The sequence below is a fragment of the Cynocephalus volans genome, chromosome 17, assembly GCF_027409185.1.
Source record: "Cynocephalus volans isolate mCynVol1 chromosome 17, mCynVol1.pri, whole genome shotgun sequence".
Taxonomy (NCBI): domain Eukaryota; kingdom Metazoa; phylum Chordata; class Mammalia; order Dermoptera; family Cynocephalidae; genus Cynocephalus; species Cynocephalus volans.
The window spans coordinates 37,594,680-37,616,832 of record NC_084476.1 but is presented as its reverse complement, the minus strand read 5'-3'; the positions used below and the strand labels follow the sequence as shown (position 1 = coordinate 37,616,832).

General features: G+C 46.5%; 1 protein-coding gene across 1 annotated transcript in view; it reads right to left on the bottom strand.

Annotated features, from left to right (window-relative positions):
- Window positions 1–22,153, bottom strand: part of GABBR2 (gamma-aminobutyric acid type B receptor subunit 2) — a 378,270-nt gene that overhangs the window by 237,913 nt on the left and 118,204 nt on the right. The window lies entirely within an intron of this gene.

Here is a 22,153-nt window from a genome sequence, read left to right as displayed (position 1 = left end):
GCTTCTCTCTCCAATAACTGAAGACAATGATTAAGGAGTTTGTTAGTTTTGTGTGGATGTGTGTTTTATTTGATCTGATTTATCCAGATAATTGCTGTTATCCCTCACTTTCTTTGCAGATATAAACTTAGATGAAAAATGTAAGTACATCTCCCAAGTTTAGGATCTTTACTAAATTCCAAGCCACTGATAAATTCTTACGTAAATGCAATTCATTCTTTACCTGGTTTTGGGCATCTGCGTTTAACTTCTTTGCAGAAATAAGGCATTTTTCAGGTGGCAGGTGTAATCAGGGGCGGCCAGAGTTGCTAAGTTCTAGGTAAGAACCTTGGGCCAGATGCATGGGGGTGAGAAAATGTTTGAGACTTGCTCTTTCTCTGCTGGTTTAATTTTTTTTTCCATGGATTTGCTGACTGTTTCTGTAATTAAATGAGGGAGGTATTTGTCATCTAGGGTTCCTTTCAGCCTAGATGAATGGAACACAACTTTCTCAGGAAGCTTCTGACAAAACACTGTTTGTGGCCAGTGCCAGGATGTATACAAAGGCACCAGGCTGTGCGCGTTGGGAACTCGAATCCTCTTCAGGTCTGCGCCAGGTCACCTCTGCACCCAAGCCCTGGTGAAAAACTGTTTGGACACAAAGTGTCTCAACACAGATGCCTGTGAGATTAATGTGATGCGGAGCGGCTGCAAGGCGCTTCCCAAGTTAACAAGGGCAAATAGATGCCCAGCGTGCGGGTGAGTTCTTCCTGAAGCCCAGCTCCAACCAAAGGCCTCCGGGGCCTTGTGCATGGACTTGTTCTAAGGTTTTAAATCTCTTTAGTCAGAGAGAGCCTGGGCTGGAACCACTCGGGGAAGGATCATTTCTCCTTCCTGTTGATGAATCTTAGTTTGTCAGCACTCAGAGATGCATGGCAGCTCAGCTTTCACCACCCCTCCCAGGGCCATATCCTTCCTGGGGGCTTACAACAATTTGAGAGGGAGGTAGGGGAGGCATTACTGTCTTTGTTTTTCTCTTGAAGGAACTGAGGCTCAGGGAGACATAGCGACTTGCCTGGGGCCTGCAGCTAGCAAGAGGCAAAGCTGGGATGTGAGCTCAGATGTTTTGACTCCTAGACATTACCAAATAATGAGGTCTTCCCACGGAGCAAACATTACACGAAGGGCTTAGCCTTCACTTTCTCATTTAACATGCAGCAACACTATGAGATAGACATAATTACCGTCTGCATTTTTCAGATGAGGAGACTGAGGCTCAGAGAGGTTAAGTCACTTGCATGCAGTCACACAGCGAGCAAATGGCAGAGCAGGGAAACTAACTTCATAAGTCCTCACTCATCCGTAGGCTGCTATGATTCTTCTCTGTGATTTATCAATTTCCAAAACACATTTACTTCTTTAGACAAATTTTGATCTTCACAAAAACTCATGATACAGGTAGGGTAGACTTTATTACCTTCATCTTATAAGGAAACTAAAACTCAGAGATTAAATGACTTGCTCAAAGTCACCTGTTACGGCTGGCTGGTTAGCTCAGTTGGTTAGAGCGTGGTATTATAACACCAAAGGTCAGGGTTCGGAGCCCCATACAGCCAGCCATGAAAAAAAAAAAAAGAGAGTCACATGTTAGCAAGCAGGAAGGCTAGGGTTTGGGACTTTTGTTCTTAGAATACAGTTCTCACTCCCACATACCAGCCTGCTTCTTAGGGAGGCACCCGGGTACAAGATTAAGAAAGCGACTGGGGCAATTTAAAGAAAGGGAGAAGAAAAAATGAGATTTGCTTAAAAGAAAAAAAGAATACTGCATCAGTGGCTGATCATGATTTTGATTCCTTAAGATGATCCAATTCAATGACATGAAACAAAAATCATATGTATATTTTATTTTTTATTTAAGAGAAAATTCTTCACAAACATTTTTCTTTTTAAACTTGTATTGTCAAATAGAAACTACATACATAAGTGCATGAAATATATATGTTCAGTTTAAAGAATAATAATAAAACCAAGATCTAACTGCCTATCACTCAGTTTAAGAAATCATTTATTTTTATTTGTAAATGGTAAATTGTGAAGTAATTTAATTCTTTGCTCTTTAAAATAAAAACAAAAAGAATGCTATGCGGCATTCTGAGATTTTGTATTTCCTTCTTCACTCCCTTCCTCATCATTTATACCATTAATTTATGTATTACTTTTTCAAATCCTTTTTTTAAAAGTAACAAGTGGTAGGAAAAGAGAGAAATAGTAAGAGCAGGTCCGTGCTGAGAAGGCGGTGCACACGCAAGGGTAAGAACTCTGGGTTTCAGGTTGGACAGGCTGGTCTGAGTGCCACCCCCCCACTCACTGGGCAACTTCGGGAAAATTACTTCACCATTTGGGACCTCAGTCTCCTCTGTAAACCAGGATGGCATACCCCTATCTCAGAGCTGTTGTTGAGGATTGGAATAGCACAGGCACCCCATTAATGACTGATAACAGTAGATCCCAACTTCCAGACTTAGAAGTTGCAAGAATCAAGTTAGGAGAATTAGATGGTATTTTCTTACAAAAACAAAAGACCTCTCAACTTACAAAGCCCTGTCCCTCAATATTCCTTCCTTCTGAGGAAAGCAGCATAGAGATGAGTGTACCCATTTTATAGATGAGAAGCCTTGGTGAATGAAAGGGTTTGCTCACAGTGACATGGCTGTCACCAGGCAGAGATATAATTCCAAATCAGGCTTTCTAAATCCTAATCTAGTGATTTGAAAATGGCTTGGTAATTAAAAAATAATGATTATATTGCTTGTCTAATTGTGTACAATTAGAACGTATGTCTTTAATTTTCTCTTAAACTTCTGGTAAAATGTTCCATTTTCCCCTCACAGCTGTGCAGGTGACAAATGCAGAAATTAACAAATTGCATTAGAAGCCTCTTTGGTTTCCTTGGCTCCTTTGCACTTGGCTTTCAGCTGATGTCTTTAGGGGTAAGAAGCATTCTCGTGTGATCACAGCTGTGAAGGCAACTGCCTTTTAATTACCACACTGCAGAAATCAAGTCTCTTCATGTCAGTTTGGCACCTCTAATTAGTCGATAGGTTGAAATCACATCTATGGGGGAGAAAGGTGTGCTGGGACCTCAGCTGGATTCTTGCAGTGGGAGAGGATGCTGCCTTTCCATGTGCTGGGAGCACACCTCCTTCCCGTCTCTTCAGGGCCAGCTCCTACTCATCCGTCCAGGTCTGCTCATAGACACCACCTCCAGGGAGCCTTCCCTGCTCTGCCTTGGTTCTCCTAGCACTATTTCTTCCCTTTGTTGTGCAGCACTGAGAAGTGATTGGTAGCCAGGCCCATTTTACTGATTGGTCTGTGAACTCTTTGAAGGCTGTCTCCAAGTCTTCTCTGCAGCCATGGGAGAAGAGGAGGATAAAGGGAAGTGGTAGGATCACAAAATGCCTCCACACTTTGCCCTCCAGACAAGACCTCACTGCAGTTCTCACACAGAACGGAGCTGAGGAGAAAGGAAAATGCTGGTTTCTCTGGCTGAGGAGAACAGGGTTTGGGTCCATCCTCTTGAGTGTTCAGAGTCCAGGCAGAGCTCTGAGAACAGACTCACGCCAAGGAATCCTTAACCACACAAGCCAAGATTCCCGAAGAGGCCCGAGAGCCACCTGCCCACTGACCCACAGACCAAAAGCCCATGGGAGGTCCCGGAGGGTGGAGGTCCCCGAGGACCTCACAGCCCAGATCCCAGGGATGCCAGGGCTCCAGAAGGAGATGTTACCTTAGGTTCAGTTTAGCCCTGTGAGCCAAGGCTTTCCACCAGCAAGAAGAGAGCCACAGAACACCAGACTCCAGACCTTTGAAATTTGCTTCATGGTCAGTCCCGAGGAACTTAAGTCAGTTGAACCAAGCTAAAAGACTCAAAGATGCTTTCCAAGAACATGACGTTTCCTTCAATGGGGCAGGGGCAGGTCAGCCTGGCCCAGTGGGGCTGGGGCTGGAGGCCCCTGGAGGGGCTGCATAGGGTGGGAGCACCAGGAAATGGACATTGCTGTGTGGCTATGGAATATACAGACACAGCTGCTGTCCACAGCAGCCAGCCACCAGCAATCTGCTAGGCCTCAGTTTCCCTCCCTGTGAAATGGGGAGAATAAGTCCTGCCCTGACTAACTCTTCAGGATTCTGTTAAAAACAAAATGATACTTAGATATGAAAACGTTTCATGAGAAGCAAGTCCTTGGGATATAACGAAAGACAAGGGATACAAGCCCATCTGGTCTGCTTGCTCCCCGCCTTTTCTATGGCTCCAGCCTCCTTTCTCTCCCCCTCACTCCAGCCTTCAGTTTCCCAAAGTATACCAGGCTCTCTCATTCCTATGAAGAAACCTCCCTGCGCACCTCCTCCACCTCCAGCGTAGGCCCCACGCCCATCAGATCTTATCACACTGTACTGTGATTGTGTCCTTACTTCCTTCGAAAAGACTGTAAGATCATAAGCACTCAAGCTGTCCTACAGTAAGCCCTTAAATATTTGTTGAATAAATGACTGCATAAATAAATGCAGAGGTAGCAAACTTACTGTGTGAGGTCCCAGAGGGAAAACTAGGGTCAATGTTGACTATTTCAGGGAGGCTAATAGGAATCAATATGAACAGGAAATATTTAACAATAAGGTATTCAAGAATGAATCAAAACCTTTCAAAGTATTGAGTTCCCCATCACTGGAAGTATACAAGAAGACCCTCAGAGGCCATCAACCAGGATCATAGAGGGGAATCGTATGCCAGCAGGGAGTTGAGTTGGTCAGTGTTGAGTTTATGTGTACTGCTGGTGGCACACGCAGTGATTTCAGGTGAGCCCCAGATTAATATTTTACTTGGTATGTTTTCTTTTTATTTGCTTTTACACTATCTTCTTAGTTAATGATACTGATTTTCCATTTGTGGCATTTTAATAAAATAAGTCAGTTTAAAGGAAAATACTAACTAAGTTAATAACACAAGTGGTATATGGATTGGCAAAATCAAGAAAGCAATATACAAATGATGAAGTCTGGGAAACACAGTATTACAGGTTCATTAAGAGTTTTACAAGAATAAATGGTCCTAGAAATAAAAATCCACAACCCAAATGTCCATCATCTTCAATTAAATTAGGGCATAATATGAATTTAAGCAATTATAGAATGAGCTACTGCACACTGGGGAATGGGCACTATCAGAAGTACCAAGAAGAGGAGATGGATCTCTCAAATAAGAGAAATTACATAGAAAAACAAAAATAACTGAAATGGTCTATGTAATAGGGTTGCCAGATTTAGCAATATTGGGGAAATTCTTGCACCAAAAAAAATTCTTTATTTATCTGAAATTCAGATTCAACTGGGCATCCTGAATTCTATGTGGTAACTCTAAGTAAACTTCCAGTCCAGGCATGGTAGGTAGGCTTGAGCTAAGCAGTGCCACCAGTGGGCCCACAGGGGCTGCTGGGAGAAGTGGGTTAAGGAAGGGAAGAGTGAGCATGTAATGATCGATTAGCTATGTCTGCAGTTAGCACAGAAAGAGAACAAAATGGCATGGGTGTCAGTCATTTATGTATCATTCTGGGCTTGTCCAGCTCCTCTTTTTAAACACTGAGGACCAGAAAAGAGAAGGGACTTGCCCGGACTCACTCCCCAAGTTCATGGCTGGGCTAAACCCATTTGCTCCTCCATGCTGCCTGCTCAGAATCAAAACAGAATGCTACCAACGCATTGATTATGTAATTTCAGACTACCTTCAGCAAACATGACCACCCACAGCATCAGCCAGAATGCACACGGCCAGTCAAACCCTCCACCTGATCCAATTTATCATCATGACTACATCTGAATGCCCTAGAACAACACAGAAGATGTGAAACAAAATCTGTCTATGCTAAGAGAGTTCTGTTGAAGGAGATGTCATCGTGGCATCAGGGATCTGAACCAGTGCTGTTGACATAATATATCTGGGGCTCCCAGAAGCATAAGTTTCCATTTGACTCTTGGTAGAAACGAACAAGTATCATGTTTTATTACAAAGCAGCTAATTAATTTGCTGCTTATTGAATTGAACAAAATTAAACTGAACTTGGGTTTTTTTCTTAATCTTTCTGTTCATCCCCTCCCCTTTCTGGGCCTCAGTTTCCTTATTGTTACAATAAGAAGACTTATTAGGTGGTATTTATATCAGCTCTAAAAATTCATGATTTTGTAATTGTATGTCTAATCTACAAACCAAAGAGAAATTCTTTCTTTAGGAGAGAAAATGAAAATTGCTAGACTAAAGACAATAACACCAGAAGGGTTTTAAACCAGCCTCTTTCACAAAGAGATTTATTTATTCTAATTGTTTTATGTCCCTATTTAGATATTAGCCTTTTACTTTCTGCTCTTCTTATCAAGTTCATTCATTAGTTTTCTCATTCATTCAACAAAGATTTATTTTCTAGAAAAAATTATAAATGCATTTTCCCTTTGACCCAGAAATCCTACTTCTAGGAATTCATCCCCAGTTTTCACAGGCACAAATATGACATGTGGCCAAGGTTATTCCAAAAGTATGGAAATAATCCAAATGTTCATCAACAGGGGACTGGCTGTACAAACGGTGGTACAGCCACCCAGAGAAGTGCTGTGCATCTGCAAAAATAAGGAATGTCTTTCTACAGTGATAAAACAGTGAGCTCCAGGAAAATTAAGTGAAAACAGCAAGGTGCAAACAGTGTGTATAATATATTCCCTTTTGCATAAGAAGGAGGATAGAGGAATACACACACACACATGCTCCTATTTGCAATAAGAAACACTAGAAGGATAAATTAAAAACTAATAAAAATGTTCACATATAGGAATGGCATGGAACAGAATGTGGAGAACCTGGATCAGAACCAAGAATTCCCTATTATACCTTGCTGTGTACATTTGACTATGGGATAATATAAAAGTTACATATATTTTAAAAAATAAAATTAATCAACAACAAGAAGAAAATCAATTCCTAAAAACTGGAAACAAAGGAACCTGATTATATCAAGTTGCTAATATAATCACATGGAGAAAAATCTGTAAAGGGACTTTCAAGACACGTCTTTACTGCCCAACTAAGGAGAATGTATCCCCACCCCCAGCCCCCACCACTCAGCCCTCCCAGCACACACACATGTTCACAGCTTTTTGTTGTGAAAATATTCAAACCTGCAAGAAAGTTGAAAGAATATTATGATGAATGCCTTATAACTTTCACTTAAATTCATCATTTTCCACATCTGCTTTCATCTCTCTCTCTAAATATATATATACACACACATTTATATGTGTATATACACATACATATGTACACACACATGCAGACATGCTGAAAATTTTTGTTTTCAAAGCATTAGAAATTAGCTTACAGACACTTTACTCCTAAACAGTTTGTAATACATCTCCTAAGAATGACATTCTTCTATATCATTACAATGTTGCAAACACATTTATGAAAGTGAACAATAATTCAGTGCCATCTAACGCATAGTCCATATTTAAATTTCTTCACTTTTCCAAAAATGCCCTTTACATTTTTAAAATTCAGGATCCAATCTACATCCATTTGGTTGGTATATCTTTTAGTCTCTTTTCTTCTAGAACAGTCCCTTGCTGTTTTGTGGTTGTTTGTATTGTTTTCCACGACATTGACTTTTTGGAAGAATTCAAGCCAGGTGACTTATAGAATGTCCCATATTTTTCTGATTATCTCATGATCAGATTAAAGTTGAAACACTTTTGTTTAAAATGTTAAACATTATATTTTCAAGCTCATCCACTGGAAAAAAAAATCTAGAAGTAGGGAACCCCACTAGCAACAAGTATACCCAGACCCCAGATATTGGTTTATCAATATGATTTTCCTCCAGAAAGAATCAGGGCTCCTTGGCTGATTCCAGGTCTAGGTCTAAAAGTGCTCAAATTAGTGGGAGAAGGAAGAAAGAAAAGGTCAGCAAGAGCAGAAGAAAGGGTCAAAAAAGAGACAGCTATTCTGTAGAGAGGAATGCCAGCCTGAATGCAGTAGGAAGAACAGAATTAGAAAATGACCATCGTGCAACCCCAGTGCAATACCGAGGCAGGCAAGGCTCATCAATTGATGCTAAAAAACCTTTAGGTAATATTGATTGTGGGGAAACAGGGGATTTACATGGTCTCAGAGTTTCACTCCATAGATTACTTCATAATTAGAGAGGGGAAAATGTATCCTTACAACAAATCTGGCAGATACCACCTTAACCAAGTGATCAAATTTAGCATCACCAATAACAGTTCAAACTGACATCATGGGCCTCCCAACTCAAGGCACCAGGAAGAACACAGAATAAAAAATGTAGTATTCTTGCACAAACTGTTTAACCTGAATTGAATCAAACAAATACAGATTGTGGGACATTTTATGAAATAACTGGCTTGGGATTTCCAAAAAAACCCAAAAAACATCAATGTCCTGAAAGCCAAAACAAATGAGTAGGAGGACTGTTCTAGATTAAAGGAGAAGAAACATGACAACAGATGCAATGCATGCTCCTTGATCAGCTCTTCACTCCCCTCCCTGCCTCCAAATAAACAGCAATAAGGACATTTTGGAGACAACTGGAAAAATTTGAATATGGACCGTATATCAGGTAATATTATTGTATCATTGTTAAATCTTTTTAGATGTAATAATTACATTATGGTTATGTAAGAATATAATTGTTCTTAGCAGATTCATGCTAATGTATTAGAGGTGAAGTGTCATTATGTCTGCAAACTATTGTCAAGGGCTTCACCAAAAAATAAGTGATTGTGTGTGTGTGTAGGTGAGAGGGAAAGAGAGAGAGGAAAAATAAATATGGCAAAAATGTAAACAGCTGGTGAATCTAAGTAAAGGGTATGTGATGTTCACCATACTTTATTTTAACTTATTTTGCAGGTTTGAAATTTTCAAAATGAAAAATTGGAAGAAAATCTGGGGGAAAGGTAGAAACATATATAGAGCAGCCCAAACACTGTCTGCATTAAAAATAGTCTCCAACCGACTAAAATACAGTATAATTAACATTTTTTAAAATCCATAAATTCATGATGCTACTTACATAAAAGAGAGAGGTTGAGAGAATACCCCAAAACAAAACAAAATAAAAAAATGTTCTTGAGGTTTTCCTAGATTGTAGGGCATGTTCTGGGTGAGCTCTTGGGTTCCACCTGTGAACACAGCAGACACTGCCCACCCCTCACTGAGGGAGTGACAACTTTTAGGCAAGGCTGAGACTGAAGGAGAAATTGAATGAATGATGCTGCCGCAGGGCAGGGAAGTTTATGGTGTGTCTAGGAGGCATGCTCTGCAAAGGCTTCCCAAAGAAGTGGTGCTTACATTGAGATTTGGGTAAAAATCCCTTTTTGTTAGCATGGGCTGGATGATTGGGCCAGAGCGGCTTTGCTGTGCTGATGGCCCATGTACCAATGGACCAGGTATGTACTCCAGGAATGCACCTGGGGTTTTAGAGAACTCCCAGGATGGGACGAGCCATTCCCTGATACATACAAAGCCAACATGCCATCTTAGAAGTAATCAGGATAGTGCTCTGTAATAGCCTGTGTGAGAACTGGGGAAAATTGAGAAAAATATGCTTACATCAGCATTTGGGCATGTCTAAATAGGTGTCTAACAGGATTGTTTTTTTCTTAGGTTCAGCCCATCCCACTATATAAGGCTCAATCTGTGCATGGAAATGGTAAATAATTTAATCTTCTTGGTAAACACATTCAAAGCAGAAGCCTTCTGTATAATTCAAAACTAATGTAGGCTATGCTCTATTTAAAAAAATCAACTCATTCATTATAAAACCACCCAGAGTAGAACTATAAGTACTATGTGCTTGAAATACTTAGCATGGTTATTGATTTTCACAAACAACAGTCCATCTATTTTCTGAGTTCAAAGGAACCATTTATTTTTTATACAAAACAAGTTACTGGATGAGTAATAAGTTTAAAAGTGGAATGTGTGTGCACGTGTGGGTGCACGTGGGTCATGAATGATTTACAGGGAGAACACAGCCTGTGTCAAGAGGCACAGGCTGGTTCAGGTCCTCTGTGGACAAGCAGGAAGCTCTTTGCCACCATGGGCTGGGGAGTGGCCACAACGACACGGGGTCTGAGCCCCGTGGGCCCCAGAGAGCCCACTCCTAGAGGGCTTTGGGAGACCTCTCCCTGTGCCCTGCTCACAGCAGGAAGCAGGACAAGTCTCTGCTCTCTTTGAATCTGATTTCCCTCATTCTGAAAAAGGGCCTACCCAGGACGATGCCTGCTCTTGCTCCACCCCAGTATTGCTGGGGGGTTAAATGAGATTGGGTGATGGGCAGTGTAGCCCAGTGCTGTGAGCAGGGACTCTGGAGCCATTTAGGACTGGCAATCCCTTGGCAAGACATTCAACCTCTCTGTGCCTCAGTTTCCTCATCTGTGAAATGAAGAGAATAAAAGTGTCCCCCTTATAGGGCTAGCGTGTGGAGTCAACGAATTAATTTATGTGCAGTGTTTGGAACCATGCCTGGCTTATGGCAAAGGCCACAGACATGCAGGCTAATAGTATTATAAACTGTTTTTGTAACATGCCATCCAGGTGTGTCCGTTCACATTTCTGAGCACCTTGGTGCCAGGTCCTGTGCAAGGCCCTATGAGTACAGATGCGCAAGGACTGTCCTTGCCCTGAAGGAGTTCACAGCTTGGTGGGTGACACTGAATCCTCATCAGAGACTGTAATACAGTGAAGCAAGGGCAGAACAAAGGAAGTGAGGAAAATGCACGGGGAGGGGGGCTGCCTCCTCCAGCTGGGGACCAGGGCTGAAGAAGATGAGGAAGGCTTCCTGGAGCAGGAGGTAACACTTGAACTAAATATCAGAAAATACAGAGGATTCAGCCAGGTGAGGAGAGGGAGCAGAGAGGGCATCTGGCAGTGGGAACAGCATGGGAAAGGCCCTGGTGCTGCAGAGAGCAGGCTCGATCCCTCAGCACAAGGGGAAAGGACCAGAAGGGGGAGCCTACTAGAAATGCTGGGGCCACAGCCCTGCCACTACCTCTGGTGTGACCCTACACAGGTCACCTAACCTCTCTGGGCCTTATTGCCTGTAAAAGAAGGTGTTCTCTAGCTGGCAAGCTCTGGTGCAGGTGTAGAGACACTGGAGCTAAACACCTGGCATAGCTGCAAGGCTGTAACCTCTGTTCTCTGTGGAGCCACATGCACAAGTAGCCTCAGCCATTGACCACCTGTTTGCTTCTGCTCACAGTATCTATGAGCCAGGAGAAGTCATGCACAGGAGCTCAGGAGGGAAGATGACAGGTTTGAGGCAGGTACTGATGGCTCTGAGCCACAGGAGATGATGACATGACATTATCAAGGTCATCAAGGCCCATGAACTGGCCCAGCCCTCTCCCTTTACAATAGGAGGCCTAAAGGGAGCAAGGAATGACCCCAAGACCACACAGCTAGTCCCAGGGAGCTGATCCCAGATCCCAGGGCTCTGTCTGTACCCGGGGAGGTAGACCAGGAGGCCTCCTGGCTGCCTCCGTCCTTGAGTGGGAGCCCCTGGGAGGGAGAAGGAGTGTGATGTGTGGTGTGGGGGCTCTGCAGGCATCATCAGGTCATCCTCACAACCACCCCAGGTCAGTACGGTGCCACCACCAAGTCACAGCTGAGGAACCGAGGCAGGGAGAGGCTAAGTAACCTGTCTGGGGTCACCAGCTAACAAGCACCAGAGCCTGGAGGTGAACCCCAGCCTGTCTGCCACAAGCACAAGAAATGCACCTGGTATTATTGGTATTCTAGCCTCTCCCAGCCTCAGTTTCCTCATCTGCACATGCACAAATGAGCCTATCAAACAGAACACAGGACGGGGCAGTCAGCGCCCTGTGCAACAAAAACCCTGCACTTTTATCCCCGGAGCACCTGCCCAGCAGCTCACCAAGCACCTTCCTGGGCTCTGCCTCACATGAGCCTCACCAGTCCTAGGAGGAAAGAGGAGCTGTCAGAGATGAAGATGCTGAGGCACAAGTGGCTTGTGTAAAGCCACCAGCCACTAAACGGCAGGTTCAGGATCAGAAACCAGGGTTCCTACAGCTGAGTCCGGAGCCCTTCTCACTGATCCTTATTTGGAGCCCCAGGCCCCCTCCACAGGTTTCTGGCCAGTATGGGATGGGGGTGGGGTCTTGCTGGCGGAAAGAGATGATTCCCTGGGTCAGCGTATCAGGACATGACCCACCCCATAGTTTGACAAGAGCCCTTGTGGTCCCTGACGCTGCCATCAGGGTGTCCAGAATCAGTGAACATTCTGACTGCACCTGCGAGTCCACTCTGCCCTCCGAACGTGCATTTTTGAGGCTGAACTGGCAGGGTCTCCCTTAAGCCAACTGCAGAGTCTGAATGCCTCTCTCCAAACCCTTCCCCTCGCCCCTTGCAGCCGACACTCCTGGCCTCCCTTCAGAGACCTCAGGTAACCCTGGGTGAGAGGCACCTTATTGCAGCAAGAATTGCCTAAGATCTTGTCAAAGTTCAGATTCAGAGCCACTAGGAATGGGTGGGCCTGGAAGTCTACATTTCCAACAAGCTCCCAGCTGATGCTGTGGCTGCTGCTGGACCATGAACCATGCAGCCCTAGAGAATCTCTAAATTCGCATTTCCCAAACTTCCTTGACGATAAGAACTTTCCAGGGCACTAGTTAAAAGTCAGTTTCCCAGGCTCCTTCCCTGGAGATGCTGATCTGTGGACCTGGGAATCTGGTTTTTAACTAGCAAACTAGACCTCCCTCCCTCACTCTGCCCCACCTGGTGATTCCTCCCATCAGAGATGTTTGGGAAACACTGCCCGGTCCCACCCCTCATGTGGTGACTGATCCCTTCTTGGAATCCTCATCACTCTAAGGCAGTGGTTCTCACCCACTGCTGTGCAACAGAATCACCTGGGTGCTAACAAATAGCTCAGAGGACTAGACTCCTGGATGTAGGAGACGAGCTGGGAAAGGTGGCCAACTTGTCCTGGTTTGCCTGAGACTTTCCTGATGTTAAATTAATACTGAAAGTCCTACTTCCTGGGAAACTTTCAGTCCCAGGCAAACAGGGACACGGTTGTTCACCTTAAGCCCGGTGGGCTTTTGTGTTTTACCACGTTCCCAGGTGATTATGACACCCACCAGAGTCTGAGAACCAGCACTGTGAGTCCATTCCAGTCAATTTTTCTCCAGAGGTTAGGAACCTTCACTCATGAATTACAGGAATAATGTTTTAAGAGTAATACTGAGTGCCTGCTGGGTGCCTGGCACTGTGTTCCACATTTATTATTTCTACTCCTCACAACGACCCTATGAAGTTGTTATTACCCCATGTTACATGTTGGTCCTCCTTGAGGGAGTTAGTTTCCAAATTCCCCCTTCAGTTCTTTCCAGACTCAACCTGTAATTCCAGATTCAACTCAATGTAATCTGCGGTTGTGCCGATTACCAGCAGCATCAGCTGTCTCGTAAGGAGTGTGAGTGATTTATTTATTTAGAATGAATTATTTACACCCCGTGTATTTCCAGGAAGGGGTTGAGATGGCTGGCAGTGAAAGACGCATGAACAATGAGGCCGTTGGAGTTATACGTGGGGAACTGATATTACTTTAGATACTGTGGTCTTGAATTAAAAATGGGGGTCAGAACCTTGAAGTGAATCTTTGACCAGATCGACAGGAAGGATATGGGTTGGGCCTCTGGCAGGAATAGATTGGGAACCACCAGGCTCTCAACAACATCCTGCCCTTCTTTAATCCGCCACTACTGCTCATCCAGAAAAAGAACATGTGTGCCCTCTAACAGCTGCCTTGGGCTTATTTCACCTCTCCTGCAGATTCTCTGCTTTCATTTTACTGTTCTGAATCACCTTCATGGCCTGTGACAGTGCTGGGTGGTGGATTTGCGCTGGTCTGGGAGAACCAGGGAGATTATACAGCAGGTGCTGCATTTATTGAGTGAGAGAATGAATGAATGAATATGAGCACGAATCAACAAATGAATGAAGGGAAGAATGAGTGAGAACAGAACCCCCACCTCCCCCAAAGATCAGTGGGTCCTGCTGGGACCCATGCAAGCCAGGTGGGATGCGGGGGACCGTGTTTCTACCCCTCCCACTGCAGGAATGCAGGTTGATCATGCAGGGCAGTGTATACCCCAGGCCAACCCAAAGCCGTGGAGCGAATTTGCTCCCCCATCCCTCATGTACATTACTGGGTCCCTGTCCTGCATCAGGCCCTAGGTGGGACTAGGCACAGACTAATCAGACATGACCCCTGTCCTCAGGGTGCCACAGTGTAGTGGGGGAGGCAAAAATGGGAATAATTATGACACTCTGGTGCAGAAACAGGCTGTAAGAGGCGATGCGGTATAGATCACATGCTGGGGGCTTGGAGGAGCCAGTAACTCACTCGCCAACCAGCTCGGGAGAAATCAGAGAAGTTGCCACAGAAGGGATCATATGAGAGGCTGGCTCTCATAGGCTGGACTTGATTTCAAGTTGAAAAGGAGAGGGAGGGTCTGCCAGGCACTGGGGACTGCTTGGGGGAAGGCTGGAGGCTTCAAGAATGCGGTGCCACTGAGCAGCCTCAAGGATTTCTGGGTGTCTGGGGCGGAAGATGTGGGGCAGGTGAGGTGCGGGAGGTGGGCACCAGCCAGCACTGTCTTGCTTCACCATGGAACCCCCACATGCCCCCTGCTCCCCTCTCCACCCCTCTGGACTGTGCATGGGCCTGTCTGCTGCCCCACAGCCCTGTGTCCCACGGACTCCATGGACTTCAGCAACCATCTCTGTTGTCATGGCCACCCTCAGTCCTGCCTCACGCCAACTCCCAGGCTCCTTTGTCATGAAAACCCTTCCGAGAGCTCCTCCTTCCTCCTTCCTACCAATTGTATCCAAACAAAAACCGCCAACCTTTTCCTCACTTCCCGCATGATATCCTGCCAGCTCTCAAAACTGGGCTTTCCTGCACCCAGCATCCAGTGACAGCCAGAAAGGCCTGTTCAAAGTCCCCAAGTCCCTGGGGTCTCTCCTGCTCCCTCTGCTTGGCCCACAGAACATACCCTTATATCGCTGCTGCTTCTCCACCCTTTTTTGTTTGTTTGTAATGAATCCAGAAGGTGGAAGCATCTCATAGATTATTAATGTGCTAAATGGTCCCTCTGGAGACCAGCGCCAAGAAACGGCTCCAACCTGCCCTGGATTATTGGCCTCTATTCTCTTTCTTAGAGAGCAGCAGCAGCAGCAAAGTTTCCAACTGTGCCTAATCACACCGACGCTCCTAAATGGTTTCCAATCGAGTCTGCAGACTCTGTCACACACACTCCGTGGCAAGGGTGTGGCAGCCACGTGGGCAGGGTTGTGACAGGATTCCAGCCTGGGGGGCTTGACTGCTGAGGGCTGAGAGGCAGACACTGTGTACTTTGAGCGTCTTGCTGAAGAGCCCTCCTTCCGCCCCTGAGCCCTTAGTTTCAGGGTCTGCAGTGCCATGGTAAACCAGCTTGCCGTCCATGCAAAGCAGGGGGTGGTTTTAAACTCCAGTAGCCATAATCAGAGGGCTGCTCCTAGCATCCTAACAACAGCTATTGCTTTACAGTTTTAAAAGTGCCTTCTTCTGAAAAATAAAGAAAAGGCTTCATTGATTCTCACAACATCTGCATGAAACATAAGAGGCAGGTTTTCTATTCCCATTTTGCATAAAAGAAAAGTGAGGCTGCGAGAGATAAAGTGGGATCTTGGTATACACTGCAAAGCACTGGGGGATGGGCCATGGGCCCTGCTCTGCTGTTACTGTGAGAACTTGGGCGAGGTGCCACCTGCTCTGGGCCTCTGTTTTCCAGTGTGTACAATGGGGACACTGTATCCAATGACTGCTAAGACCCTATCAGCTCAGCTGTTCTGTGAATCTACCTCAAATTCCACAGCCCACTGCTGAGTAAGAAGCAATCTTTTGATTTCTCAGGCAACCTACAGTTTAATAAAATAACCGCTTGAGAAAATCAAGTCAGATCACAAGATTTCTGTTCCTAGGAAGCAACATGGCATCAACCGACAGTTTAGAGCGATGCTGGAGTTTGGTAAATAGCAAAGGGTCTGAATTGGGGGTTTTCACTGATTTGTTTTTTTAAATGTCAAAACCAAGCATGAATTATCAAAAACCAAGCCCTAAATGTACTGGGACTCAGTTGCCAACGCGTCTGCAAACAGAGTCAACATTCCCCGTTGGAATGTCCTCCTCGCCCCAGTCCCTCGCACGGGCTTCTTTCTCCAAGGAGACAGCCCCATTACACACACCGAAATGCTCCTTCCCAGGAAGGCCTGGGGGAAGGCCAAGGCAGGGTGGACTGCCGAGGGGAGGCCTGGGAGGACGCCAGGAGAAAGGCACCTACAATGGAACAATTCTGCCACTGCCTTTTAAAGAGAGGCTCTGCAGGACACGTTCTTGAGGAAATAGTGTTTGTGTTTTCCTACAGGCCAGCCCTTTATCCCTTCAGGAATCTGACTTCATTTCCACCAGCTAGGCGATTTCTGTCTGCAAGCTGAGGCAGCTATCATCTCACTCCCCAGAAGGAAGGAGTTTTGTCCTGGCCTCTGAGGAAGTCACACTCCCTCTAGCTCTATCTCCTGGACCTTTCCTGGGCTCTGCCTCTATTGCTTGTTCAAGCTACTCTGTCTTCATCTTGCCCACCCAGCTCCAAACGCTCATACTTTTTCCCCAGGCCTTGCTTGCAGGGGGATAGACTATGCTGCTGATGGGAGGTCTGTAGGACTGCCCCCGAAATGTGCAAGGTAGGGTCAGAAGCAAGCCACCTCCAGATGTCAGAGGACAGGATTCTGAGGGGGTCTGAAAAAAACTGCAAAGGAAACATATTAAGTTAAAAAATAGCAGGTCCAGAGATGGGAGATGTGGTCTGTGGCTGAGCCAAAGGCCGTTTCCCATCTCCCTTCATGTCCTTTAACAGGGGCTGCAGGTGAAGAGCCCTTGGGTCCCTTCAGGTCTGGCAGGCTCTGATGACCCATCCTCCATCCTCAGAGGACAAGCCTAAGGCCTAGAAGGCAGACATCTGGCTCTCCATCTGCACACACTCCCCAAGCATTGCCCGGTCTCAATGCCAGGCCTGTGCCAGGCCTGGGGTACAGAGGTGAATGAGACAAGGCTCTGACCCCAGGCAGCTCCAGGCCACAGTGGGACAGACACAGAGCAGTGAAAGCTACAGCAGAGGCATGCAGGTGAGGGAGCACAGGGGAGGGAACAGGGAAGGGGCACCCAATCTGCACCACAGTGATGAGCACAGTCCTGCCAGGTGCAGTGACCACAGAGGCAGAGGGACAACCTGAACTGAGGCTACAGCACGAAGGAGAAGGAGGTGGGCACTTTGGCAAGGTGACAAGTACCCCCTTGTCACATCATGGACTCGTCCTGGTGACACGGGTATATCTGCCCCAGCAGCACCTCCCTGCGATCTCCTCCATGTCCTCTTTTCCAGCAGCATTTGCAAAAGAGTTCAGGTATCTGGGAGATGACAGGCCTTAGAGGTCACCTGACCTGGAAAGTGTCCAGGAGCCAAGTGCATCTCAGTCACCTGAGTTGCTAATGCTGAAATGAGGGGGGTGATGTGTGGGGTCTACAGTCCTTGAGGGATCTGATAAATCCCCCAACTCCACCCTGCTCAGAGTGGTGTCCCGGAATTTACATTGTCAACACAAGCACATCCCGAGCCACCATGAGTGACTCGGTATGGTTTGAGAGCCACAGACCTGGTCTATGCTAACTCTATGCATTATATTAAATCTCCCCAACAGCAGGCCTGGCTGAAACTGGAACACTCAAGAAGCTTGGGCAACTGGGGACTCATGACTTCACAGCCAGGCAGCCTGCTCCATGCTGGAAGCCTTCAGCAGCAGGTCTGCTTGCAGGGAGTGGAAACCCTCCTCCCCTCTAACTTCAGTCATAGCTCCTGCTTCTCCCCACCTGCATCAAAGAGAACCAGCAAAATCTCTCAAAGACAGCCAGGCAGCTCTGGAGGCCAAGACTCCTCTCTTGTCCCCAGTGCCCTGGGTATTCTCTAGTCTTAACATGCTCAGTTTTCCAGCGTCCAGACCCCACCCTTCCCTGACACCTTCCTGGGTCACGCCCTGGTCAGTCTCTCCCAGTGTGAGACCCAGATCTGAGCCTCACACCCTGGACAGGATCTGACCAAGTCGGAGAGGCACAGAGCCACTGTCGCCTGCACATCAGAACCTGGGCCTTATGAGGGTCCCCCATCTAGATGGAGGAGCTAAGGTTCCCAGTGGCTAAATGACTCATGTCACGACTAAAACAATATTAGCCTCTCTATGCAGCAACCATGAATCAAGAAACCCAGCAACAGTCAAAAGTTAAATTTAACCGATTTCAGCACCAGGGTGAGTTTTCACCCCTCTGGCAGGCGCATCCCTATTTTTGTGGCACAAAGAAACAGAAACAACTGATTACGCATTCCAGGCCGTCTCTGTCCAGCAAGCACTGCTCCCCCAAAGGGCAGTCAGGGCTCCTTTTCAATTACACAGATTACATGCATTTTCCCATTTGTGAAACTCTGTTTGGGAGCCCAGTTTTGAATAAGTTAAGGGATTCATCAAATCCCTTGAGTGACCACAAACCCCTCACCCCCACCCCTCCATCATCTATGGATGCAAGCTCAGCCTCCCTGAATTGGGGGAAAGGAGCAATTTGGGAGGTCCGCAGAGTCTGGCCCATAGCAAATGGGGCTAATGTTCCCTGAGAGTGGGAGACAGGCAGAAATCCAGGCACCCAGGCTACTCCCCCATCAGGATCCTGATCTTTGTTTCTATATCTCTCTTCCCCAGCTCCCCAAGGCTAGAAATCCCCCCTCCTGAGCTCATCCCAGGATTCTTCCTTCCAGTCCTGGGAGCACTCCAAGCTGTCAAGTACCGTCTAGTCCCCAGCTCCCCAGAACTCCCCTTCCACATCCAGCTGGAGACCTTGACCTGGCCCCGGTGTTTAGTAGCAAGTGCTAGGGCAGCAGAGGACTGTGCGTGAGCATCAGCCCCTAAGGAGCCAGGCAGAAATGCAGAGTGATCCCCTGGAGGCAGAGACTGAGAATCTGCGTGCTCCACAGCCTTCCACCTCCCCACAGCCAAGTGCACAGTGCAAGAGGCCCTGCCGCAGAGGTTTCAGGCTCCCCAGCCTGCCCTCTGCACTCAGATCAGTTCAGTACTCAGTGTGAACCTACTACGTGCCAGGCCCTGTGCTACACACTGGGATCCAGGGCATGAATAAAGTGGGGTCCCCTGCCCCCAAGAAGCTCATGATCTAGTAGGGAAGACCGGAGTATAGAACAGATTATTTTCCACAACATGTAATTCATTTAATAACAGAATACCATATGCAATGTGAAAGTGATAAAGAACAATGTTCTCAGCCTTCTTTTCACTTATCGGTCTCCTAAGAAGCCTTTGTAGACATTTCTTTCCTAATCCTGGCCCCCTTATGAAATTGTAATACTGTGGATATACATATATCTGTTTATGTATTGTATGCATATCTATGCTTTCTACATAAAAAGAGGAAGATTTTTTTGCCCTCTGCCCAAGAAACAATTTTCAGCCCTTTGGGGAGGGGATACCATACCTTGTTGAGAATGCACAGTGTAGAGGAGGAACAATTAATTTACTTTTGGGGTTGAGGATGGGAGGCACAGAAGGAAATAGAGTGACCGAAGGGCATCAGGAAAGGCACCACAGAAGAAGCAGGACCTATCCAGGGTTTTGAAGGATGAGCAGGAGTTCTACAAAACATGGGACGGACTCAGTGTCAAGTCCCCCTTGCTGGGCAACTTGAACTCCTGCCTTCCTCCCATATGTTAGTCCCGTGGTGACCAACCTCCAGGTGATCTTCGCCTCCTGCTATACCATGGTACTCTTCTCTCACACAAAAGAAGAGCTAACTTATGTGATCGATAGGATGCAGCAGAAGTGATGGGGTGTCATTTTCAAAGCTAGGTCCAAGAAGACTTTGCCACCTTTGCCTTGGTCTTTTGGATGACTCACTTGGGGAGAAGCCAGCTGCCATGTCATAAGGACACTCCAGCAGCCCCATGGAGAGTCCCACATGGATGGAAGCCACATTGGTAGCCACATGAGTGAGCCACCTTGAAAGCAGAGCCTTCAGCCCCAGTCAAGCCTTCAGATGCTGCCAGCCCCCAGTCTTCAAATCTTCCAGCTGGGCCCCAAATGTCATGGAGCAGACACAGCCATTCTGTGGGTTGGAATTCCTGACCCACAGAAATAGTGGAATAATAAATGATATTTTCGTTTTGAGTTGCTAAATTTTTGTGATTTTTTACCCAGTAATAAATGGCTAATGCAATGCCTATCTTGTAATCCAGTTCCCCATCTCATCAGCTTTTAGACTGAAGGTATGTCTTGCTCTTGCTCCGGCTGGCAAGCCAGGAGTTTCCAACATTGTGCTTGTTCCTGCAGCTCCTCAGAGAATTCTGAGGGGCAGACAATTCCAAGTGAGGCTGAGAATCAGGAAGCTCCTGAAATTCCTCTCTGGGTAGAGGAGTTTGCAGGGAGCTTGGCCCCTCATGTCTGCGCAAAATCTCTCTCTGCAGAGCCTTCCATCCCTCCATCCCTTCCTGTCTCCCTCCATCCCTCTGATCATTCAGCAGCCATCTCATAAAGCCTGTGAAATGTTAGGCACAGGGAAAAACAGAGGTAACTCAGGCCCAGGTTCTGTCCTCAAGGAGCTCACGGTCTAGCAGGAGAGACAAACATTTGATACACACCCCACATCTGCAAAATGCTGAGAGAGGACCAGGCAGAGAAGAATGTGTACATACTCTGCTAGAAATAAATGGAAGGAAGTGATAAAAAGAATTACTAAGAGACCTTTCTTTAGTAGCCTCTAATAGCAATCAGGAAAGGCTTCCTGGAGGAGGCTGCATTTAAGCCAGGTGTCAAAGAATGGGTAGCACATGTCATACCGGATATAGGGAGAACAGGATGTTTCAGGGGATGGGAACAGCGTAATAAAGGGTGGGGATGCAGGGTAGACCAGGAATGCTAAGTAAACAAGGTATTCAACTGGGGAGTAGGAAGAGAAAGGGAAGTACAAACAACAACGACCACAACAAGTAGCACTAAGAGCTTACTCTGCACCAGGCACAGTTCTAATCACTTTGCAATCTTTTAATCCATACAACCCTATGAAATCAATCCTGTCACTACCTTGATTGTATGGATGAGGGAACTGAGGCTCAAAGTGGCAGTGCCTGGCTATGACAGGGAAGCAGGGAGTGTGCTCCTCTGTATTCAGGAAGCTCAAGCCCAGAGGAGGTAAGTGGCTTGTCCAAGGTCTCATGGCTGTTTTGGGCACCCCGAGGGCTTGACAGCAGGCTCCCACAGCTCACTGAGACATGCTGGCTCCCAGGTGCGTGGTTAGGTTTGCACCATAGCATGCTGAGCTGCTTACTGGCCTCCTCTCCCATTGCATCTGCCCACATTCAGTGTGGCCTGCTCTGGCCACAACGAATGATTCACTGCTCCCCAGGCCCACACAATTTCCCACCTCCTGCTTTTGCATGCCCAGTTTCCTCCGCCAGCAGCTCTCCTCCACATCTCCAGCTGTCCACCACCATCTCCTTCAGCAGTCAGCTCTGCATGACCTGCCCTGGGAAGCCTTCCTGCGCAGGGCTGAATGGGTGACGCTCCCCGGGCCCCACCCCTCCCTCATCCCACCTCTGCCATGGCTTGCACCCAACACCCCTACCAGACTCTACCCCAGCACACTATGCATGCAGTGTTGAACTCAGAGAAGGTCCTCAGTCAACGTGAGTGGTGTGAAAACAGATCCCCCTGTGTGGCCTGGCTCCTACCTGCTTCCCCCTCTACACTTTCTCTCCCATTTCAAATAACAGCTAACACTGCTGAGTATCTCCTTCATCAGAACACACACTCATTGATGGAGCATTCAATAGTGTATGAAATCTGCCAGTGTAAAGAGTGAACACCTGGCCAAGAGCCCAGGAAAAGCTTAACCAAGGAGAAAGGCAGTCTTAACAGACAGAAGAGAATTTCAGTGGAGGAGGG